This window comes from Hippocampus zosterae, chromosome 5 (genome assembly GCF_025434085.1).
Source record: "Hippocampus zosterae strain Florida chromosome 5, ASM2543408v3, whole genome shotgun sequence".
In the NCBI taxonomy this organism is placed as follows: Eukaryota; Metazoa; Chordata; class Actinopteri; order Syngnathiformes; family Syngnathidae; genus Hippocampus; species Hippocampus zosterae.
Window position 1 is genome coordinate 4,051,501 of NC_067455.1, and position 22,765 is coordinate 4,074,265.

The following is a 22,765-nucleotide window of genomic DNA, read 5'->3' on the forward strand; positions in this document are numbered from 1 at the left end:
CATGTTTGGGTGTGTGGCGCAGGTTGGAGGATCTCTCCAGATTAGCATGCTCGGCCACACTCGCTTTGTTTCCAGCGTGACGCTAAGTGATAATTCCCCGTGACCCCCCGCCGGCAGTGCATTCAGGGTTATTTGCAGTCGCACTATAATGCATGTTATTACAGTCGCCCCGCCGTCCAAACTACATCAATTATGGCCACGGGACACTTCTGCCAGCGTCTCACATGCATTATGGAGTGTCAACACAGCACTTTTCACACTGTTGTGACGACAGCGGCAGAGGCGAGGGGAGGAAAACAAAAAACAAAAAGACCAAATCCAGAATGTAACCTGGTCAATCTTGGAGACTGGGAAATAAAGATAATATTTCCCCTCCAAGCACCACAAAGGATCCTCAGAACTTAAATCAGTCATCAGTGGAACACCTCTCGAGTTTGACCTGAAGAGTCGTGCTCCCCCCCACCCCCACCCCCCCCCCCCCCCACCGTAGTGCAGCAGCAGTTCATCGTTCACGCCCACATTCTCAACCATCAATACATCCATTTTCTGATCCGAACAAGTCATTGAATCGATGGCAACTGGACAGTTGTTGCTATTGACAAGCAGAGGATAAAGAATATATGCCAATGAGTATTGTGATAATGTCTGTGTACATGTTGCTCCACCATTATTAGTAACTGAAAGTGTTATACAAACCGACCACAGAGACGCTCATCATTAGAATGTCAATAGTGTTTAATTTTAATTTTTAATTTAATAGTTTAATTGCAAGACCAGCAAATAAATAAATAAATAAATAAAATAATAGTAATAATTACGTTCGTCCAACCGGTAATGAAAAACTTGTGAGTTGGGTCCCTCGTATCGCAAGGCTCCACACGGTCTAATTTTTTAGGAGGGGCAGATGGACGGGCAGACAGATCATCACAAGAAACGTGCGATTATCATGAGATGTCTTTGTTGAGTGGCTTTACGGTCGCCATCTTGAACAGCTGCTGAAGTGACCAAAATGCGTCTCCTTTCGAGATAAAATTTTCAAACGCTTCAAAACACCACCAACCAGATCACTTGGAACTTGTGCATAGCTTCAAACGCGTAGTTACGGGTCTGCATTCTGCCGCTTTGTGCCTCCGCGGGCGCTTTTGTTGATAAGCCCTAATTAGTTTCTGCTCGGCTACATTGAGGCTGCGGCGATAGAAGTCCGCCGATAGCGGCGGGGAGATTATCAGCGCCCGAACGCCGAGTGGATAAACTAACCCGGGTCCCGCTTTCTACTTGAACCGCCGGTCACAGCAAAGTGGGGAGCGGAGGAGTGAAGAAGGACGAGGTCAGGATGCTTGAAAAAGTAAACCGACACGATGAGGATGATGCGGGTCGGAAGCGTAACAAGAATGGCAACCTTGTCAGGGCTGGCGGGACACAGATGATGATCAAAAAAAAAAAAAAGACATTAACTGAGTGAGCTGGTGTGACCGAGATGTGGTCTCATTTTTTATTATGTCTTTTAAGTACTTCTAAGGACCAAATCATGTCAACTTTATTTACAACTTGAGCCCTTGGTGCCTCCAGTAGCATCTGGCCTACCAATGAAAGGAGGCCAGAAATGGAGCTATGTGCTCCCTCCTACGAGCTCCAGTTAGAAAGTGAGCAGCAGCATTTTGGAGCAACTGGATTGCACCGATGAGAAGCGTCTGCTTCCAGATACATTTTGAAAGTAGACTTTGGATTGACTTCAAAAAAAAATTTTTTTCAGTGTATGTTCAAAAAATGCTCATCTACATTGGAACACAGATCTATATTTTTTTTGCCGAGGGCAATTTTGGGTAAATTTTTAAAATTCTTTTTGGTGTGATCAACGCGGGAGTCGTGCATCATTGACAGTCAACATTTAGTCCGACTGAAATAGAATTTGGACCTTTTAACTTTCACTTTAGTTGAGAAGTCAAATTAACTTTTGCCTGGCCGTGAAATGATCAGCCAGGCTGGGTGAAGATCCCGAGAACAATCTTTTCTGACCGATATTTTTGTTTTCATGTGATTGGAGGGCAACATACTGAGATTTGTCCCTAAAAGTTTGTCCTTATCACAACACAGCTTCACCCTCCTGGTTACCGTCGGTCACCCCCGTCGGTACCGAGGGAGGCTTGAGGAATGGACGGGAGAGCCGAGACAGATGCTCATCCTTTGGGTTTTGAGAAAGAGAGAGAGAGACGCCGTCAGGCACTGAAGGAGAGAGCAATTAGATTTATCTGCTCATTAACAGAACGCATAATTGACTACATGAGTCTGCGGTGATACGCGAGGAGACGGCGAGGGGGAGAAAATGAGCCGAGTAGAGCAGGTGCGCGGCGAGGGGTGGGGTGGCGGGGGCGAGTCGCAACGGAAAGGGGAATAAGTCAGGAGAAATCAACAAGGAAGAAGGTGAAAAATGAAAAGGCCGGCGTGGAAGGAGCGGGAGAGCGATGGCCGGCGCCGGTAAATCAGTCCGCCGAGGACAATGAAAAAGGGATTAGGGAAGATGAGGCGGCGAGGCAGAAGGGAGGAAATTAGGATGAATGTGCGAGCGTGGGCTTTGTTTTTACAGCAACATTTATGTTTGGAAGACCCCCCCCCCCTCTACGTCCCCCCCACCCACCCCACCCCCGAGTTGAGTCTGTCTGTCAAACACAGGAGGGAGTCGTGACAAATGCCAACAGAAACGTTACCATGGAATGGAAAGGTTAGCGAGAAAATCTTGATGAAGCGCATCTTCAAACCTATAGGGGGGGGGGCGCCCATGAAAAAACAAACAAAAAACCCCAACATGGGATCCAGTTTGAACCACAAATACAACACAGACATTTGATGGCTTAACTCACAAGTGACAGTTTGTCACACCTTCTTTATCCTCTGCAACGGGCGACCGTCACGGCAGCTGACAGAGCAGTTTTGACCGACACCGTGTCTGCATTATACTGCCCCCTTGTGGCCAAGGCACACACACCAGAAGGAGCAGCACAATACACAAACCAAAAAAATACGGCAATAAATTTTTACATTCTATTCGTCACGGCGGTATGTTTTAATAAAGTGTTATTTTCCTTCTTTAAAAAAAAAAAAAAACACCATGCAAATTTTTGTTTTGTTTTGTAACTCCTCAAGGCACCACTGGGATGTCAGTGTTGGTCATCGCAGACGCAAGCAAGTTCCCACGAGCGTAACGTTGTGGATATATGCAAATTGTGTTTGCTTTGTTGGTGGAATTTTCTGTTTCTGACTGCAGGGGGCGGTAGTAAGGAAGCGATCCCGCCTAAATTGAGAAGGGACGACGTACTTTTAAAGGGCTCTTTGTTCTAAATGTACAAAGGCGAAAATAAGCAATGACGCATTCACACAGGTTGACGCAACAAGGTTGTGTCTTGTAACTAAACACCGAAGGGCCACCATTTTGGCACCCCCCACCCCATCAACAACCGCCGCCATGCTGGCCCACAAAGCAGCCAACAAGCTGCTTTGATTTTGGCGCCCCACTTGATCCGGCATTCTGTCAAGGCATTTGCTAGCAAAAAAAAAAAAAAAAAAAAAAACGAGGTTGACGCAATGTGGACTGAGCAAAACTGATAAACCGACAGATGGTGCTCACTATTTTGTGCCACCAAAATCACGGAGCGAAGACAGAGTCGATTTGTAAAAACAAAACGGATATTGACGATTCAGACGGGGGGGGGGGGGGGGGGGGGTCTCCGTAAGAATGTCCTCATTTTAGATTGGAAAGAACGTGTGGCGCGCCTTGAGCAAGCCTCCAATGGCATTGATTCACTTGTTAGCATAAATGATTCAACTGATAAATGGAACACAGCTCATATGACAGCAAGGAGCAGAAAGTGAACGACTCTTCAAAACTCAAATTAAAACAAAGCGAATGACACCTATGGCGTTTAAAACAACCACATAACTCCGCATGAGTTAACTTCGCATTAAGCTCGAGCACTGGCGCTAGCTTAATGCTAACGCACAGTAGAAAACGGCATTGACAGGCTAACAGATAGCATCATTTTCAGTTCACCAGTTCCGTGTCTTCATCTTTGACAGCTCTTTGTTTGCTTGCGTTATATCAGTTTGAACACGCAAGTGCGTTGACAGGCAGAGGCGCGTTCCAACAGGCGCTCGGGTGTTTGTTTCAGTCATTCATTTCACAACACAAAGCCCCACACAAATAATCCATCTGTCATCTTTTTGGGAGGATTCTCTTTGTGAGTGATGTAAGGTTTCATGTCGGAATAATTCGTGCCACTTTCTCACGCAGTCGAGGTCTTCCCATTTGGAGTTTATTTATTTATTCCCCCCACCTCCCCCCCCCCACCAAATTTTTCTCCGCCGCTTCCTCCAACTTGCTGATGGATGCACTTTCAATCAGGGATGTCACTTTCGATTCTTTTAATCGGTTATCCGATCCATTATGCAGTCAAATATTTTTACAAAAAAAAAAAGGCATCCCATGTCACAACTCTTGTGATAACCGATTAATTGGACGATTCATTCACAAAAAAAAAAAAACGCTAAATAAAATAACTTCTGTTTTTGGTCCCTTAAAAGTAAAGATATGAACTATTTCACAACACATTTCATTAACTTTACAAAAGAGAAACATAATAATTTTAGGGTGGGGGCGGGGGCGTGATTTTTCATGTCAATGTCTTTATACTCTCTTGGAATGAGTTCATGTGTAAACCCCCCCCCAAAAAATGTCATGATCTCACTTCTGTTGTGTTCATTCATTCATTCATTCATTCATTCATCATCCGAGCCGCTTGATCCTCACTAGGGTCGCGGGGGTGCTGGAGCCTATCCCAGCTGTCTTCGGGCAGTAGGCGGGGGACACCCTGAATCGGTTGCCAGCCAATCGCAGACTTCTGTTGTGTGAACGGCAAAATAAATCGATCAATTCAGCAAATACCGCTTGATATTTTGCTGATTTTCTGGTGGTATCCTTTTCTTCTCTCATGACTTATCAAACAGAATAAATCAAAGTACATCGTTCGATTTAATCGGCCGGGCCCGATCGATTGTTCCATTAAACATTTGGGTGGGTCTCACGTATTGCATCGGCTGTAAATACCGTCATCGCCGCGGCGACCACTTGTCAAGCGAAATGCTTTCATCGCTTGACTGCAGTATCAACTTCTCACCAATAGAGGGTGCTAATAAGTAGACTGAAGGATGCGTCGATGATACCGGTAGCGATACAATCCGCTTTGAATGTCTGTATAGATGCCGGGGAAGCTTTTGGCGGGGGTGGGGTGGGACGGGGGGTGAATTGTGGCGACTTTGTTAAGCGATTGACTTAATTTAGTTTTCGTCTCAGGTTTTTCGACAAGAGCATGCAAGTGGAAGGAGACGTCGCAGCCCTCCATCGGAGCACGGGGTGCACACCACCACGCTTGACGGCCGGAGGAAATGACTTTTTCCCTCCGGCTTTGGAGAGCCACAAACAAGATGACGCTGCAGGCCCCATTTCAGATAGTCTTAAAGAGGCCCCGCTTGTCTATGAATATGGAGATGAGGATTTAGCAGGGAGGCAAACGTTCAAGAGTGGGAGAGATCAGAGAGGGGGTTTAAAAAAAAAAAAAAAAAAGATTTGCCGTCTCCGAGGTGCTTTTTCTTGCCTGCTTGTGCAGCTCTGGGCTGGATTTAAAGGAGGCGTTTGTGGGTGTTTGTGTGGCCCACATGAGAGCAACTATGACGCCGCCACCGGCGACAGGTCGGAGAGTAATTACACACGGGCTCACACAAGCCTGCGGACACCAAAAAAAAAAAAAAAAAAAAATGAAAACACACCTTTTTTCCCCCCCCCTAAAAGATCCGCCATGTGCATCCATTTTCTTCCTTACTTTCGCCCCACCAAACACTCGGTGTGCTCTGAAATCAATACGATGTTGGATTTAAAGGGTCTCTCCTCTTTGTAGAGTATTTATATCATAGCATCATACGCTTGGTTGACATTGTTGAGTGAAAGTCACGCGGCTTTCCGTCCACGCGCCGCCGTAACGAAGCAAGCAGTCGAAATGAGGGATGACACTCCCTGGTGAAAATATTTCACAAGACGAGTTTGACACCTTTGTAGGCTTTGTGACCATTTGTCATTCACGAGGCGACGGTGATTAAATGAACTCGGAGGTGTTGTTTTGTGGTAACTCTTGTACGCATGCGTGACTAAAGAAATAAAAATACATTTCAGATCTCACATTTTACATTAAAAAAAATTACATATTTCAATATGCAATATCATTTCATTATTTCAATTTGATTTTACGATAAATTTTGCAGCGACCGGCCAAAATTGCTCAAAATTGTCATGAGACAGTCGATTGTAAATTCGACATTTATTTGACGCAAATTAGCTTCGACGTCTCGGCCGGTAAGCCGAAGACGCACGGTGGATGCGCAAAAAGTGAGCGCGCTACTTTGGAATAACTTCTGCTAACTTTCTTCAAAACCTTTTTAACAGATGGCCCGGCGAGGCGCATCGAGCGACGACAAAGCGCCGACGTGCTGCTGACATTTATCATCATCATCTGCATTACAGTCATCATAATCCCAAGCATCATCATCATCATCAGCGTTCGCAGCATCTTCATCCTTTGTCGCCCCCCCCCCACCCCCCCAAGGATGGCGGGCTTGCGGCTGCTTCATCATCAGGCTTTGTCAGTCCTCATTTCTTGCCGCATAATGAGCCGCCATTATTGTCCAAAGATCTCTCGTACCGATTCTTCACAAGCGCCACATTACGCCGGTGCCATTGGCCTTTTTTTTACAACCCCTCTATAATTACCCGCCATTTGTTTGCTCCCCCCCCCCCCCCGCCACACGCGGACGAGTTATTAAAATGATTTGCAGCCATCCGTGCCCTTCTGCTTCCATGTGCTGCCCTTCCGCCCCCTCCTCACCAACACTTCGCCTCCATGCCTCTCCCAGATCGTGAGTACGACATTATTACTAGTCATTCTATGCAGAGGATAAAGAATCTTACTGACATTAGGGCCAAATTCTCCGATGTGGAAATTTGTTAAAATTTATATTTTTGTAAAAAAATAATAATGATGAAAAAAAAATGACATCACATTTTTGTTGACTCTGTCGCTTAAGGTTTACAGCAGCAGATGCTAATGAGCGTAAGCATTAATCTCGTGATGTAAATGCCAAGGTGCAGTGTGTGATCAACACTCAAGGTGTCATTTTCTTTGTTTTCTAATTAGTTTGGCAGTAAACTTCAACTGCTTGACGCCTCTTTTTTGCCGACTGGTTCGCTATAGACGTGAAAACCAAAACGTCAATTGAACGCGAGCAAACGCTGCTCCGTTTTAAGACGACGGATTCAAACCCCAAACCTCATCACTGCAAGGCAGACGTGCTCGTCGATCCTGATTTTTTTATATGCTGTAATGTGTTATATTTTTGTGTGTGTTGTTTTTTTTTACTTCGTGTTTTATTCATTCATTCATTTATCTTCCGAGCCGCTTGATCCTCACTAGGGTCGCGGGGGGTGCTGGAGCCTATCCCAGCTGTCTTCGGGCAGTAGGCGGGGGAAACCCTGAATCGGTTGCCAGCCAATCGCAGGGCACACGAACAACCATTCGCACTCACACTCACAACTTGGGATAATTTAGAGTGTACAATTAGCCTGCCACGCATATTTTTGGAATGTGGGAGGAAACCGGAGCACCCGGAGAAAACCCACGCAGGCCCGGGGAGAACATGCAAACTCCACACAGGGAGGAACACGGAGCTGGAATTGAACACGGTACCTCTGCACTGTGAAGCCGACGTGCTAACCACTGGACTACCGGGCTGCTACTTCGTGTTTTAGTTCTTTGTTTTTATGTTTTTTGCATTTCAGGGCGACATCCATGAACTCAAACCTTTGAGCGCAGCGACAACTTTCCCTCTCCGCCTGCCCTTCCTGGCAGTCTCTGAACTATAGAAACATTAAGCCTTGAAATTATGACGCTACTTGAGAAAGTATCACTTCAATAATTCAGTAATAATACACCATTTTTTTTTTTTGCTTTTTTACATCTGCCATCTCATCCTTTCTCAACTTTTTATACCTTTTCTTACCCGAAACCAGCACCCACACCCACACACAGAGCAGCGCCGCGGCTTCATAAAAAAAGTCGGCACAAAGCGCAGGATTAAAAAGCAGCCTGAATGAATGCCTTCTTCCCATCGCCTGCACACGCAAGCGATGCTCCCTTTTTCATGCACTTTCCACACGGCTAAACTCGTCCTTTTCAACCGAGAATGCATCGCAGCCTCCGGTTCAAAAGTGTTGCGTTGCGCCGCACTAAATAAATCACCCCGATAAATATTACGCCTGCGCTGCCCTGTTATCTCTCTTACCTGATTCTCGCTCGCTGCTTTTAATTAACACTCTTCATGTGGCAGCTCCGTTGCTCCTGTATCGCTCCGTCTCAGCCCACCGGCACATGTGAGGTGAGGGTAGGGGGAGGGGGGTTCGAGGAGGGGGGGGGCAAGGGGGCGAGCAATCACTCCTACCTCAGGCTCTTTTTGTGAGGTTTCAAAATGGAAAACCGCAACAAAAACCAAATCTTGTGCACGGTCGCACTCATAGATAATACCCACATGGAGGGGTGGGGGGGAACCCACCCACACATACCACTTGAAACGCATTAATACACTCGAATGAAAAAGCTCAAGGAGAGATGCACAGGCGAAACCATCCCTCGTCTGATTTATTCGACGGAAACGCCATCAGGTTTTGCGCCTCTTCTCTTTTTGTTTCTCTTAAGGTTCATTCCGCAGCCTGCGTTTTGGTTCTCGCTCGTCATAAGAATCCATTTGCTAGCTAGATATCGACGTCAGTGTTGCCATCTCGAAAGAGAACGGATTACCAGACTTTCAAAGTAACTCAGTCCGACAATCCTGCTGAACGTAAATTTGACAAACACTTATGCCAGTAATTAATTGTGACTGTTTTTCAATGTGACCTTTCAAAATAAAGTTTTTTTTTAAATTAAAAATTAAAGACAATTTCTGGACCTAAGTAATTATTTTTACATGAGAATTTTTTTTTGGGGGGGTTGGTGGAAAAAGTATTGAAAAAAGTCACTTGTAAATATGTTTTGTCTGTTTTGGCGTGACTTCATATTGTCATGGCAAATTTTGACATTTGTCATGTGTATTGTTTACAAATATACCGTATTCATTCAAATTGGGGAACCTCAGACAGTCACCCAGCTTCGGTGCAGCATTCTCTTTCGTCACGAATGTGCGCGAATCCATGTTTTGTTTCTTGGAACGGATTAGGGCATTTACATGGAAAACGCGTCTCAACTTCCAAAATGTTCTAGTTAAGAAATTTCTTCCAGAAACATTGAATTTGGTAAGTGGAGGTACCACTGTAGTGACTGCCTTCCCATTTTGAAAATGTGAATCGCCGTTCTTCCTGCATTATCTTTTTTCATGTGGTCAAAATGGGGCGGCCCGGTAGTCCAGTGGTTAGCACGTCGGCTTCACAGTGCAGAGGTACCGGGTTCGATTCCAGCTCCGGCCTCCCTGTGTGGAGTTTGCATGTTCTCCCCGGGCCTGCGTGGGTTTTCTCCGGGTGCTCCGGTTTCCTCCCACATTCCGAAAACATGCGTGGCAGGCTGATTGAACACTCTAAATTGTCCCTAGGCTCGGAAGATGAATGAATGAATGTGGTCAAAATGCGATATGGGGCATATGTGATGTCACTGCCCCCCAAATTGTAAAGTCCCAGAATGCATCACCTCCGGCTATCAACACTGTGCTTCAAAATCAGGCCTGTATCGGCGCCGGTTCGCTGCCGTCGCTACTCACCCATCTGAAACATACACACATCAATCGATCTTCATTTTTCTTTCCTTACTTTGAACAATAAAGGCGGATAGTTCACCCAACCTGAGAATTACAATGAGACAAAACCACTTGTGACATCATCAAGTTGAAACTTTCTGAACCGCCTCACTCGGCCTTTGAAATGTTTTTTAAAGACATTAACGGCCGACTGCAGCGAGCCGAGCGGAAAGCTTTTTTTTTTTTTTTTTTTTTAACAGCAATCTGGCGACGAGAGCGATAGCATCGCAAGGGGAGCTCCAGCTTTGGGCGACGTCTGATTGGAGCCCTTTAATCTTTCTATCACATCACACACACTGAGTGTGTCTTGGCACAATCTCTGCAAAAGCTCCACAGGACTTCGCTAAATGTGTGCTAAAAACTTGACCTGCGCTACAGACGCACTCGCATAGAAGGAAGCAGTTAATTCGACTCAACTCACGTCACCATCAGCATCAGTCTTGCGAAACAGTATACAATTCTGCAAACAAAAAGAGTCCTCAAGGCCGGTGGATGCCACCCCCCATTTCAAGTTTACTCGCAAATCAAACCTAAAATGAATAAAAATACAATTCGCGTATTTAAAACAACAACATAGCCTAGCCCCTCAGGCCGCTAGCTTAACGCTAATGCTAATTAGCACCTATGTTGGAGTGCTTTAAATAACGGGTTGAACAGAAGCAGCGCAGCTAAACGCGTACGACGACAATATACTGGTAGTCGCAGACATGGATTCTTTATCCTCTGCAAAAATGGCTAATATTAGTGCCGTAGTGATGAACTGAGAGGAGTTGCGACGTCGCAAGAAACGGTATGCTCGTCTGTCTCATCTTGCCCCATGTGGCCATGGCGTATACAACAGAAAGAGCGAAACACTACCTGACCGTCGTGCCCATCAGGGATATTCTTTTTTTTGGGGGGGGGGGGGTAATGGAGAAGAAGCTTAGTAGAAAATGGATAATTCTGTTTGCAAACTGCACCATGTTTTGGATGCACCTCCTGCATTGAGTCTCATGAGCTAGCTTAAGTTGGACGAAACACATTTTTGTTCTTCAAGTTCAGCATACAGAAAAAAAAACCTGACACTTTTCTCGACTGACAATGCGACAAGAAGCCATTAGCTATGAAACCAGTCATTTTTGCCCGGTAAAAAAAAAAAGGCGCCATCGTATAACATCGACAACTTCGCTGGCCTCCCTTCCGCCGCCGTTCAAACCGCATTCCGTCGCGAGGGAGTCGTCTACCCGGCATTTGACACCACACACTTGCGACGGGCCGCTCCGTGCGATGCTCCGAAATAAAAGTGCGTCAGTCTGGCGGGAATGCACATCCACGACACGGGTCACACAATAAAGCGCTAGAGGTAATTATAAGCCGCTCGGGTTGGCCATTAGCACGTCGTCAAACGGCTGGAAAGTACCGTAAAGATGCAGGTGTTTGGCGCAGGTGGCCACAGGACAGCTTAGGCGTCGGCCAAAGTGGAATTATTTGCATCCCGAGTTATTGAAATGACAGTCGGTCGAAATGCTTGCGGGGTTGGAATGGCCCGTGTGTGTGTGTGTTGAGATTATCGGAGCACACAGCACCAAAGCTGTTTGATGTTTCATCGAGATAGAAAAAAAATCTTAAAAGATTTGAAAAAATTCTTTACCCCGCCTAAATTGACTTTGACGCGCCAACAGATGGACGAGCGGCTCATTTCCAATCCGGCCGATCGTCAAACGCACCTCGAAAAGTTCCGTATTGCCGCTGCAGTGTTCTATGTATGAACAGTAACATGTACAGTTTTATTGCAGCGGCTGGGATAAAAAAAAAAAAAATCTAAAATTACTTCCTCGCGATTAGAAGAATAACTTTCCATCACGGGAGCAGCAGCCACTGCAATGCGGCGTTAAATCATCAGCGTGCAATTATTACATCACATGTCTAAGAGGAGACATTTGAGGATTTCCCAAGTAGGCCACGATCCCAAGTTAACTGGGGTTGGAGGGGGAGGGGGGGGGGGGGGCTGGGCTCCTCCTTTCCCATCAGCTCGTTATTGTACTATAATGAATACACAGCCCATAAAAGGAAGTTGCTGCAGGGGGCTAGCGGGAGAGCGAAATGACAAACAAGCGCAAAACGCGGCTCGTTTACGGGCCGGCTGTAAAAGATCCCACCGCCATTTTATTGCATCCAGTTTAGACGAATAAAACTTTTTGTCACATTTTTGATTTGCGCCCGCAGGCAGCAAATCTGTTTGCGCTCGATGGAACAGCGCAGGTGCTTTTAAATAAGTCTCATTAAAAAGGCAAGCGGCGATGAATAAACGTGTCCACGTGTTAAGATAGCTTGCCAAGTGCTGACCAACTCCCCGACCCCGACCCCCCCCCCCCCCCCCTCCCGTTTCAGTAGTTTTTGTATGATGTCCACTTAAGCACGTTCTCGATTCCAGGCTGTCGTCGTCGTCGTCCAGAATGCAAAGCGTGTTTTGGCAAAAGCAATTAAAGCGAGATTATGGAGATGCATTATGAGTTTTTTTAATCCGATAAGAATAGCTTCTGAGTCATGGTGAAAATCTTTAACATAAAAAAGAGAGAGATCATATAAAAAAATATATGTAGTTGCAAATTACATTTATAAGGCTGTCTCGGCCCAACTGTTCTCATTATTTTCTAATCTTCTCTCCATCCTGATCATTTTTTTTACATTTGGTGACAATTTCTTGTAATATTTTTGACAAATATTTTTTTGTCAAATTCTTGCTTTTGTAATTTGCTTACTTATATTTTTTTTAGGAATGTTTTCCATCATTTGTCCAATTATGTTTGTATTTTTCTTCTTTTTTTTAATAGTCACATTATTTTAGGGGATTTTATCAAATATATTTTTGCATTCTAAGATGTGATTCTTTGAGAAACAATTTCATAAAAATATCATCATTATCAAATATATCATTAAAATAATATAATAATAATATATATATATTAAGATAAGATAAGATAAAATATCCTTTATTCGTCCCACACTGGGGAAATTTACAGCCTCCAGCAGCAAGAACGTATGTAGAAAGAAGAAAGAAGAAAGAGAAAAAAACAACAAACATCTTTCAATTAAATGCAATATGAACACAAAATGGATAAATCGCAGTACTATTTACAATTTTCCTTCACATCATTTAATTATTATTATTATGATTGTTATTTTTATTATTATTATTATAATAATATAATAATCATTTTCCTCAGGTTCCCCCATTGTATTTGTACATTATTTGTGAAATATATTTTGTATTTGCTACTATGTTTCCAATTTTGAACAGTCTCACATTTGATTTTTTTTCTGACGGTATTTTCCGTCCTTTTTTTCCCCCCAAAAAATTATTTCACTTTTTTTTATTGCTTTTACTACCGTTAATACTGAACAATGTTACAATGACGCTTTGAAAAGTTATATATAAATAAAGTATATATAAATGTTGACACAGAGAAGATTAAAGAAAACTTTAATCTAGCACGTTTCTTCTCTGTGTCAACTCTCTCCTCAAGTTCAACCTCCGTGGACCACAAAGATGGGGGGGCCGGAAGGTTTTGGTCCCGAGAGACAAAAAGGATTTGATAGCATACACCGAGCACAAAGATGGAACAACTCGAGACTGATCGGGGCTAAGAGGAACAAGACCAAAAGTACGCCGAGGGAAGAGAGCAGGTGATGAATTCATAAGTGGACGAGATGGCGAGAGAGGAAAAACGGAGACAGAGTGACACGGGAGACGTGGCCATGTCTTGAAGGGAACAAAATATATATATATATATATATATATATATATGAATAAAAGATGGAGGACCAGACGGATAGAATGAAACCGGCAGAAGTAGAGGTGAGGAAGACAGCTGCTGGAGCCATCAAAATCCCAAAAGTGTGTGCGTGCATGTGTGTGTGTGTGTGTGTGTGTGTGTGTGTGTATGCGCGTGGGCGTTTGTGTGTGTGTGGGTGCTAAATTGCCTGCGGTTATGAAGTCCAGCTTCGTATTTATGCGACAGCTCGATGAATTCTCACAAGGATTTAGGGAGAAATTCACACATTAAAAAATATATATACATATATATACAACACTATCTTACCTTTGTAACTTTCCTTGTAATAATTTCCCTGCAAGAGTTCCAATAACTGGCACTGAAAACGTCATATATAAAATACGTCATAAATATAAAATAGTACTCTCTACGATCATACCTTAAAAAAAAGTCACAATTAAATGGAATGCCGCTCATTTTGCCCCTCATTTGGGGGCAGTAAAGAGCAACAAGTCATACTTCAGACTTTCCTGCAGGGCAAATCCTGCCAAGCATGATTCATGCGCTCGTTCTTCGCAGAAGATAAAGAAAGTATCCTTGGGGGGGTTGTGATATACTGTTAGTCCACGTGTGTTGCTGCGCCTTTGATGTTCAAATATCCATTGCTCAAAGGGGTTGCAACACGACCGCGTGGATGCTAATTATTGCCTATGTGAGCATTAGCCTGAAGCTCTGTGGTTCGAAATACGCAAGATGTGATTGTCTTTGTTTTACATTGAGTTTGACGGTAAACTTCAACTGTGTGTTGCAAGTAGAAGCTTGAAGCCGATTCTCGGAAGAATATTTACGACTTCTATACAGCACATTCAAACTCATGTTCAACAACAAAGTGTCTTGAATAAACCCCAAATAAAGCTCAGATGATCTAGTAGGCTTTTCCTGACAATTTTTTTTACCACTGCTATTTCAAACCCTTCCTAGTTCCTTCCACTTTTGACTCAGGGCCAGATGCAGCTGAAGACAAATTACCGGGCTGAATTAGAGCAAAATCTTAGCAACTCTCCCATTACAAGTGATTCACGCACATTTCTCTCTGCCTGACCGTCCACAACAGCCGCCATCATTTTTTGGGAACAGTCAGACGGAAAAGCGTTTCACATCGCCAGTCCAGAATCTCCATCCGTCCATCAACCGCCATTTCGCCCACTACGTCACAAGCAGATGAGGTAAAAAAAAAGAAAAAAAAACATTAGCCCCCTACCAGGCACTGTAATTGACTGCAGCGTATAGCCGTATAGCATAGCCGTATCTATGCCGCCATTTTTACGGCTTCTTTCACCTTCGCCGTAATTGAGTCACTTTGCCGTGTCAGATAGGCCGAAGCACACGCGAGTGTGTATGTGTGTGTGTGTGGGGGGGGGGGGGGGGGGGGTTGTAATAGTTGACTGACAGGGTACACGACTCAATTTGGCAAATCTTGATGTAACCCAGTGCATGTTTTCCTTTTGTGTGTGTGTGTGTGTGTGTGTGTTTCGCTATTGCCATGTGCCGTTCTGCATGTCTAGCAAAGATGATTACGGAATGTAACGCTGTGTCAACTCAAAACAACCTTCAAGTAATCTTTCCCCATTGAAATGAATTGAAATGCCATGAACCCATTCCATCCCCCCCCCCCACCCCCCCCAAAAAAAACAAATTTCTGCATTTGTGTTTTGTCAAATCGTGAAAAATAAATTTTGTATTTCATAAAAAGAGAGTAACAACACAATGAAATGTAAAGATTTAATGCCGCAATTCAATTGCTTTTGCTACTCCTTCTGATGTGCTCGCTTTGGCCACAGGGCGGCACTGCAATACTGTACAGTCAGACAGACGCAAACGAAGAAGAATCGACTTCCATCCATGATGATTGTAAATAACTCACTAGGATGCTGTGGTGATTTTTCATTGAGGATAAAGAATCCAGTCAAACTCAGGCCAATAACGCTTATACTGTATGACAGGTTTTACATCTATAAATGTTCATAATGTATTTTTACATCGTGGTTGGCGGCCATTTTATTGTTACATTACTTGTCTAAAACTTGTCGTGTTCAACGATCCGTCATTTTGAAGCCCGCAAACATTTGATCCTACACGTTTGCATTTCAAAGGCATTTCGCATTGTTTGTTAGCATTAAGCTCAGCTGTGTTGCTCGTAAAGCAAAGCGACATTGCTTTGAGTGCACAACTTGTGACTCCCTCTTTTATGTTTAGTTTTTGAGAACATTTCAACTCGGAGTGGCATAAAACTTTTTCTTTTGAACAAACACCCCCCCTTGCTTATTGAGAAGCGACTTGAATTGAATGGCCATTTTGACATTCTACCTTTGTCACACTGCCTTCGGGCTCGCATTGCGAACATGACGTGTAAATGGGTGAATTCTTCTTCATTCTTCTCTCATCCACGAAAGCAATATTAGTTAGACTATTGTGGCAGATCCGTTGACGTCTTTTTCGTAAAGCTTTATTATGGGGAGGGACAATTGAACTTTGTAACAAGATTGGGTTTTTTTTCCGCAATCATTTTTTAAAATATAGTTTTACGTACCAGGCCGACTTCTTTAAATTGGCGGGGTGTGCAAAGTTCCTCAAGGGCCGAGTAAGAGAGACGGAAAAAAAGCGGAGGAGGAACAAGATGTGAGATGCGAGGGAGTGGGGGGAAGCATACGAGGGAATTCAAAGGGCCCGTAAGGGAAGCCAAACTGCACTTTACTGCAAATAACTGCAAGAAGTCAAAGTTATGCCGGTGAGCCCCGAAGACACGCGGGCCTTGCTTAAAGCACCCGTGGGAGCAAAGCATGCTGGGTGGGAGACAGTTGACGGGGGTGGGGGGGGGGGGGGTCCCTTGCGTGCATGCCACACGCTGGAAAAGAAAGCCTCCGCCTCCAGAATGTTGGAGCGTGCCATCCGAAACGTATACGTCAGCTTCTTCACGCCCAGAGACAGAAAAAGAAAACGGACTCAGAGGTAATCCTGCGAAAAGACGACAAAAACGTGGAAAGCAAATAGCGGAGACGAAGCTGTCAAACGATTGATGCAATGACTCCCCTGCCTCGATGCCCCCACCATCTGATTGAGATGTGACATGGAAGATTTACTGCCATGTCCTCCTCATGTTCAAAAAAAGTGCAGCAACAATTATTTTCTTTCTGATTAAGTCATTACAACTTATTCTGGTGTACATGCCCTGGCCACCAGGGGGCAGTGTATCACAGTCATGTGGAGAGAAACGAAGAAGAATTTCACAAGACTATAAAACTGGTGTAGGGCCAAAAAAAAAGACCTGCCAGGACAATTTTGATTACAATTTACCGACACCGTGTGGTAATGTAATATTTTTCACGAAATTGTTGTAATATTCCCCATTTTTCAGTGAGGATAAAGAATACATGTCTTTGAGGATTGCTAGATCCACTAGAGAACTGCGTACAATCGGATACCCATGGATTCATATATTCATGGCGCCATCACCCATTTTTTGTGCAAAACGCTGAATGGCTTTGGGGGGGCTTAAAAAAGTACCCCCCCCCCAACAAATTCATGATATTGGCCGCCAATTATACCTCGAGATTTTTGCAATTTTTAGTGCCGGCCTGGTCTCGAGCCGGAATTGGTGTCGACGGACCGTTTGTGTTCAAATACCCGTTGCTAAAACGGTCATAGCACCGCGCCTATAGATGCAATCTGTTAGCCCGTCTATGGCGGTTTGCATTGTATGACAGCATTAAGCTCGCCAAAGGCTAAATTGTGTGGCGGCGTGGTCAAATTAACTTAAGAGTGTGATTGAATTTTTTTTTCTTCCACTAGTGGATGATCATAAGATATCCCTTTCAATAAAAATATAAGAACCTGCACAAATATTTGGTGCCGCCGGGCATGTTTGATGTAGCCGATTGTTTGTTGTAAATGAGCTAATGTGGTACTTGAACGCCATCACCACAAATATTTTCATTGTTCCCAACATCCCCGCTTGTGTGTGACCGCACCGCAGTGCAATTATGCTCAGAACAAAAAATAAAAATAAAAATAACAACAACAGAATGAACAAGACAAATCCAGGGTGGATTCCGGAGCTTGGTTGGCACGGTTTGTCGAAAGCTGTCTTGCGGCCCGGCGGTTTGATCATGGAACTCTCACTAAGAGTCCTGGCAGCATGCATGTGGGGGCGCATTGCACCTGCAGCTCTGACACTGGAGGCTGTGCGCAGGCATGGGCCATAGCGTTTAAGTCGCAATCAAGCCAAAAATGGCAGAAAGGCAGCAACGGCGACAACGCGGTGGGGGGGGAGCTGGATCAGAATGACGCAGACATGGAAAAGTACACTAAGCCACTACTTGGGGTGGTGGGGGGGGGCTCGGTTGAGTGGACCCACACTGGGGAGGATTTAGAATGAGGCGGGAGAGAGACAGAAAGGCTACAAAGACACCCTTTCAGATTTGCAGTGCCTTGATATACAAGTTACTCAGCTGCCTTGACCTACAAGCGCATACTTGAGATATGAGCGCCGTATGGTGGCAAATTACAATTGACAATTAGCCAGAAATGTTGACCAAAAAAGCAGACTCAATGCCACTCCAGGTTGAATTTTCTAAATTCTAAACAGGCAATGATATGTTGCGCATTTAAAACCACGTCGCTTTGCCCGACAAAAAAATAGGTAGCTTAGCCGAATGCTAACAATGCAAAACGCCATTGACGTGCTAACAATAGCATTGACGGTCACATACGTTTTACTTTATCTTCTACAGAATAAATGACTAATTGTACATCATCTTACAAATTAAATTAGTCGTACACAAAAAAGGCTATACGGCCTCCTAGTGGCCAAGTTGTGCACGCAATTTGAATTTTTGACATACTACTTCATTGGTATTATGCCAAGTACAATACAGGGTGGTATTTTTCCTTCCTCAATATCACAAATAGAAAAATTTGAGTTTCTTTTTTTGTTTGGTACGAATCGGTGGCATTTCTATACGTTTCAATGATGTTCAAAGTGATTTGAGATACAAGTGTTGAAGTTGTATCTCAAGGCGCTACGACATTTGGGAATGACAGCAAGGCAGTACTAAGTCACTTTTTTTTTTAACTTCTTTTAATGGATTCTTCGAGTGTAGTGCTCCTCCGCATAGCCGAGTATAACAGTATTACTTTGGCGCCATCTTAAGAAATGTAAACTTCAAGCGGAATAGACAAATTGATTAATTAATTAGTTAATTAAAAGAAATTAATCGCAGTTTTTCACTATTCACAGCAAAGCTTGGAGACCGCAAAAGTTTCAGCTGTTTCTTTAACGCTGTGACAACAGTGCAACATTCACACCGAAGCTGCTGTTGACCACAGCTCACGCCCAGTCACTCTCATGAAGATCTTATGACAAAGGCCCCGCCTCTTAAAGGCACATGCATGTATTGACTATGCAATTTGTTCTGTGTTTTCAATAATTTGCATTTTTTGTTTTTGGGGATGTTTTTTTTTGTTTTTTGTTTTTTTTAAGTTTGATTGTGTTCCGAAAATGAAATGTAGAAGTCCATGGATATATGTCCGGTCTGAGTGTGGAACATATCCCACGCAATAAATGGGGGTTAATCTGGAAAACTGCAACGGAGTATTTCCAAGAGCCCCTAAAAGCAATCCGCATGCAAATTCATGTCGCCAACGCACATTCTGGGCTCCTCCCGCAATAATAAGGCCCCGTGATTTATACATCAGTCATCTTTTGGGATCAACGTGCTTCCTAATTACCGATGTTTTATGTTTGTTTTTAATTCCGCCCACGCTAAGCTCGTAAATCGTTTCTCCCACGGCGCTCGGTTGCTACCTGAGTCTTGTAAATGGTGACTGTCACGTTACTAAAACACAGTCGCAGACGGGTGCCAAAAAACAGAGGATGACGGCGGAACCAAATGAATAAATAAAGAAATAAATAACGGAACGCACCCTCGCCAGGTTGAGCACAATTCATTTCAGGCTGCTGGTGGAATTTGCTGGTGCAATTCGCAAGAAAAAAAAAAAAAAGCCAAAGTGACGGATGATGATTACAAATTGTACAACTGTAAAAACAAATATATGAAAATATACACACAGATGGATAGAAAGACAGACAGATCCCACTTCTGACACCGTGTAGCAAGCCGCGGTAATATGAATTGTAACAAGAACACGGCAGCAGATGGGAGATTTCAATATGGCCCTTCGAGGCTTCTCATACAAATTTTTTTTTTTAATTTATTGATTTATTTGTATGCAAGAACACAGCTGCAGATGGGAGGCTTTGCATAGATATTAGGTTATTTACTTATTATTTTATTATTAATTATTATTATTAATAATAATAATAATGCACTTCCTCATAGTAAACCAAACACTGAACCAGAAGGATTCTCAAGTCGGCAAACTCTGGTCGCTAGCGAAGAAATGGCGGCGCCCCGCCGTGTGCACCGTGGGATGAAAACTTTGCCATTAGACAGAACACAAAACTAAATAAATACTTGATACCCTTTGAGAGAAGCTTGACCACAGAACCCCACTGGCAGGAGCAATTCTACCGCCCCCCCCCCACCCCCCACCCGCCCCTACATCCCAATCCTCCAATGTGGCCCAGCAAACGGCGGCCTCGCTGCAAAACTACGCCGAAGGTGTCAAAGCGCTTCAGTATCCGCAGAGTGGCTGGCTCCTTCTGCGGCTCCGCGATAACATTATTACCCCTGACAGATGGACCTTGGCGATAGCAACGTGGCCCGCGCGGGACTCCCGGTCCAAGCCGTTCAAGCCCTCACGCTCTGCCCGACAGGGAGGGGGGGGGGGAGGGGGGGTGGAGCGGAACCAGGTCTCACACCAAATACAGTGGTACCTCGACTTACGAAATGAATTGGTACTGGAAGAAATGTATTCACTCGAAAAATTTGTAAGTAGAGACGCGTTTTCCATGTAAATGCTCTAATCCGTTCCAGGCCCCTGAAAATTCAGACATAAATGTTTTCTGAAGCATAAAAATGCATCAAAAATATGATATAATAAGAAGTACATGTTACAATTAAATTATGTATTTGTAAAGAACCGATCCATTGACGTTTGCGTGCGTCTGCTTTTAACAACTCTTCAAAAATGTTCAAGGCAAACATCCGCATAGTGAGCGATCGCCCCACTGGTGAACCCTTTTTCTGGGGATTCACATTTACGTCAAACTATCACAATGTCTCATTGTCCGAGGGGAGAAGGTTGAGGTCCATCCCTCTTAGCCAATGGGATACCTGGAGGATGCTCGGTAATAGCCAATGGCAGAGCAGCTATAAATATGTTGCGTTCAGGAAAGTCGGAGCTGCGAGGAGCTTTCCTAGCTTGAAATTTCTTTCGTAACAGGAGGCAATATTTTCCTCTTGAGGCGTTTCGTAACTTGGAAATTTCGGTTCGTAAGTAGAGCTACCACCCTATCCACTTTGCAGTGCACGTAGCCCCGCCGTGATCTGGGACGGCATCAAATATCAATACGGTTGCAATATCACATTCGAGCACGGAGGTTTTATTTTGTAGCCTCTTCAATTCTGCGCGTCTTGCCAACCAAGGCAAAGGTTTGACGATTGGCCGCTCACTTTGTCGCAATAAAGTGTAAGCATCCGATGGATTATGAGTTCATGTCCCCCCCCCACCCCCACCCCCAGCCAGACATTATTTTTAGCGCTTATCCTGTACAAAAGTATCACGATACCCTCACAGTCAAAGATGTATTCATTCATTCATCTTCCGAGCCGCTTGATCCTCACTAGGGTCGCGGGGGGTGCTGGAGCCTATCCCAGCTGTCTTCGGGCAGTAGGCGGGGGACACCCTGAATCGGTTGCCAGCCAATCACAGGGCACACAGAAACGAACAACCATTCGCACTCACACTCACACCTAGGGACAATTTAGAGTGTTCAATCAGCCTGCCACGCATGTTTTTGGAATGTGGGAGGAAACCGGAGCACCCGGAGAAACCCCACGCAGGCCCGGGGAGAACATGCAAACTCCACACAGGGAGGCCGGAGCTGGAATCGAACCCGGTACCTCTGCACTGTGAAGCCGACGTGCTAACCACTGGACTACCGGCCGCAGTCAAAGATTTAATGAAACCGTTTTTTACATTTTTTTTTTGGAGCAGTACTTCTGCATAGACAGCAAATAATTCAAAAACAAACAAAAAAATGCTTTGGGGGCTTTGCTATCGTCCACCAATTTTTTTTTCCCGACCAGGATCGTTTTCATTGCGCCGCTAATTAACCGGCTCTAATTGAACGGTTGTTTGCGGTCGGCTAATGAAGTGGATGAAAGAGCACTCCTCGCCACGCGTGCATCCAGAAAAGCCCGAGAAAGTCGGCATCGTTGCGGGTCAAGTCGAGGCTTCGAGCGCTCAGGCGACGCCAGTTGAGGGATTTCCTTCAATCGTGCGGAAGGGTTGAAACTTTGTGGAAATCATCGAAATGGCGAATACGTCACAGCGATCACCTTCTTTTGCTAGCCTTCTAATCACTTGAAGTTTTTTTCGGTTTTGGTTTATTTTTTTTGTCCAATCAGATTTGAGCTTCTCAGAAATTCAGTTGCGGTATTTCTAATCTCGCAAAAAAAGCAACACTGTGGCCGACTTGACTCGCGATAACGGCGCTAAAACGTTGAAAAAAAATGGTTTGCATTTGTGGCCATGAGAACGAAAGCGTTGGCCTGACAACCAGGCAACACGCAAAACCGCCGCGTGTCATTTCACCACTTCAATGCGTTCTTTGAAATTACAAAGCCATAATAGCCTGATCACACTTAAGTCAAGAACGGTGGCGAAAGTTAAAAAAAATAAAATAAAATCACAGCGAGTTGAATCGGCTCTTCATCTTCGTCACGCGCGGCGATGGCTCAAATGAATTCACCACTCAAGGGGGGGAAAAGACAGCAAAGAACATTTTCCGCAGACAGGAAACTCTTCCGAGACCTCTTTGCCGTTGTTGTGCTCGCCTCGTGAGAACATTTCCACCTGATTTCCCCGAAGATGGCGTTCCGCTACGAGCGGCAATCGCTAGCCGGCGACAATCTCATCAAAGCCAAACTATTAAACGGCAACGATACCGG

General features: G+C 44.4%; 1 protein-coding gene across 2 annotated transcripts in view; it reads right to left on the reverse strand.

Annotated features, from left to right (window-relative positions):
- The window catches only part of LOC127600548 (cell adhesion molecule 4-like), a 184,141-nt gene that overhangs the window by 149,777 nt on the left and 11,599 nt on the right, over positions 1 to 22,765 (reverse strand). The window contains exon 1 of one of the 2 annotated variants that reach the window (XM_052065214.1): positions 8,380 to 8,454. The exons of the other annotated variant lie outside the window; for it this stretch is intronic. The gene's annotated coding sequence lies outside the window, so the exon portion shown is untranslated. Of the gene's footprint in view, positions 1 to 8,379; positions 8,455 to 22,765 lie in introns of those variants that run through there. 2 annotated transcript variants of the gene reach the window in all.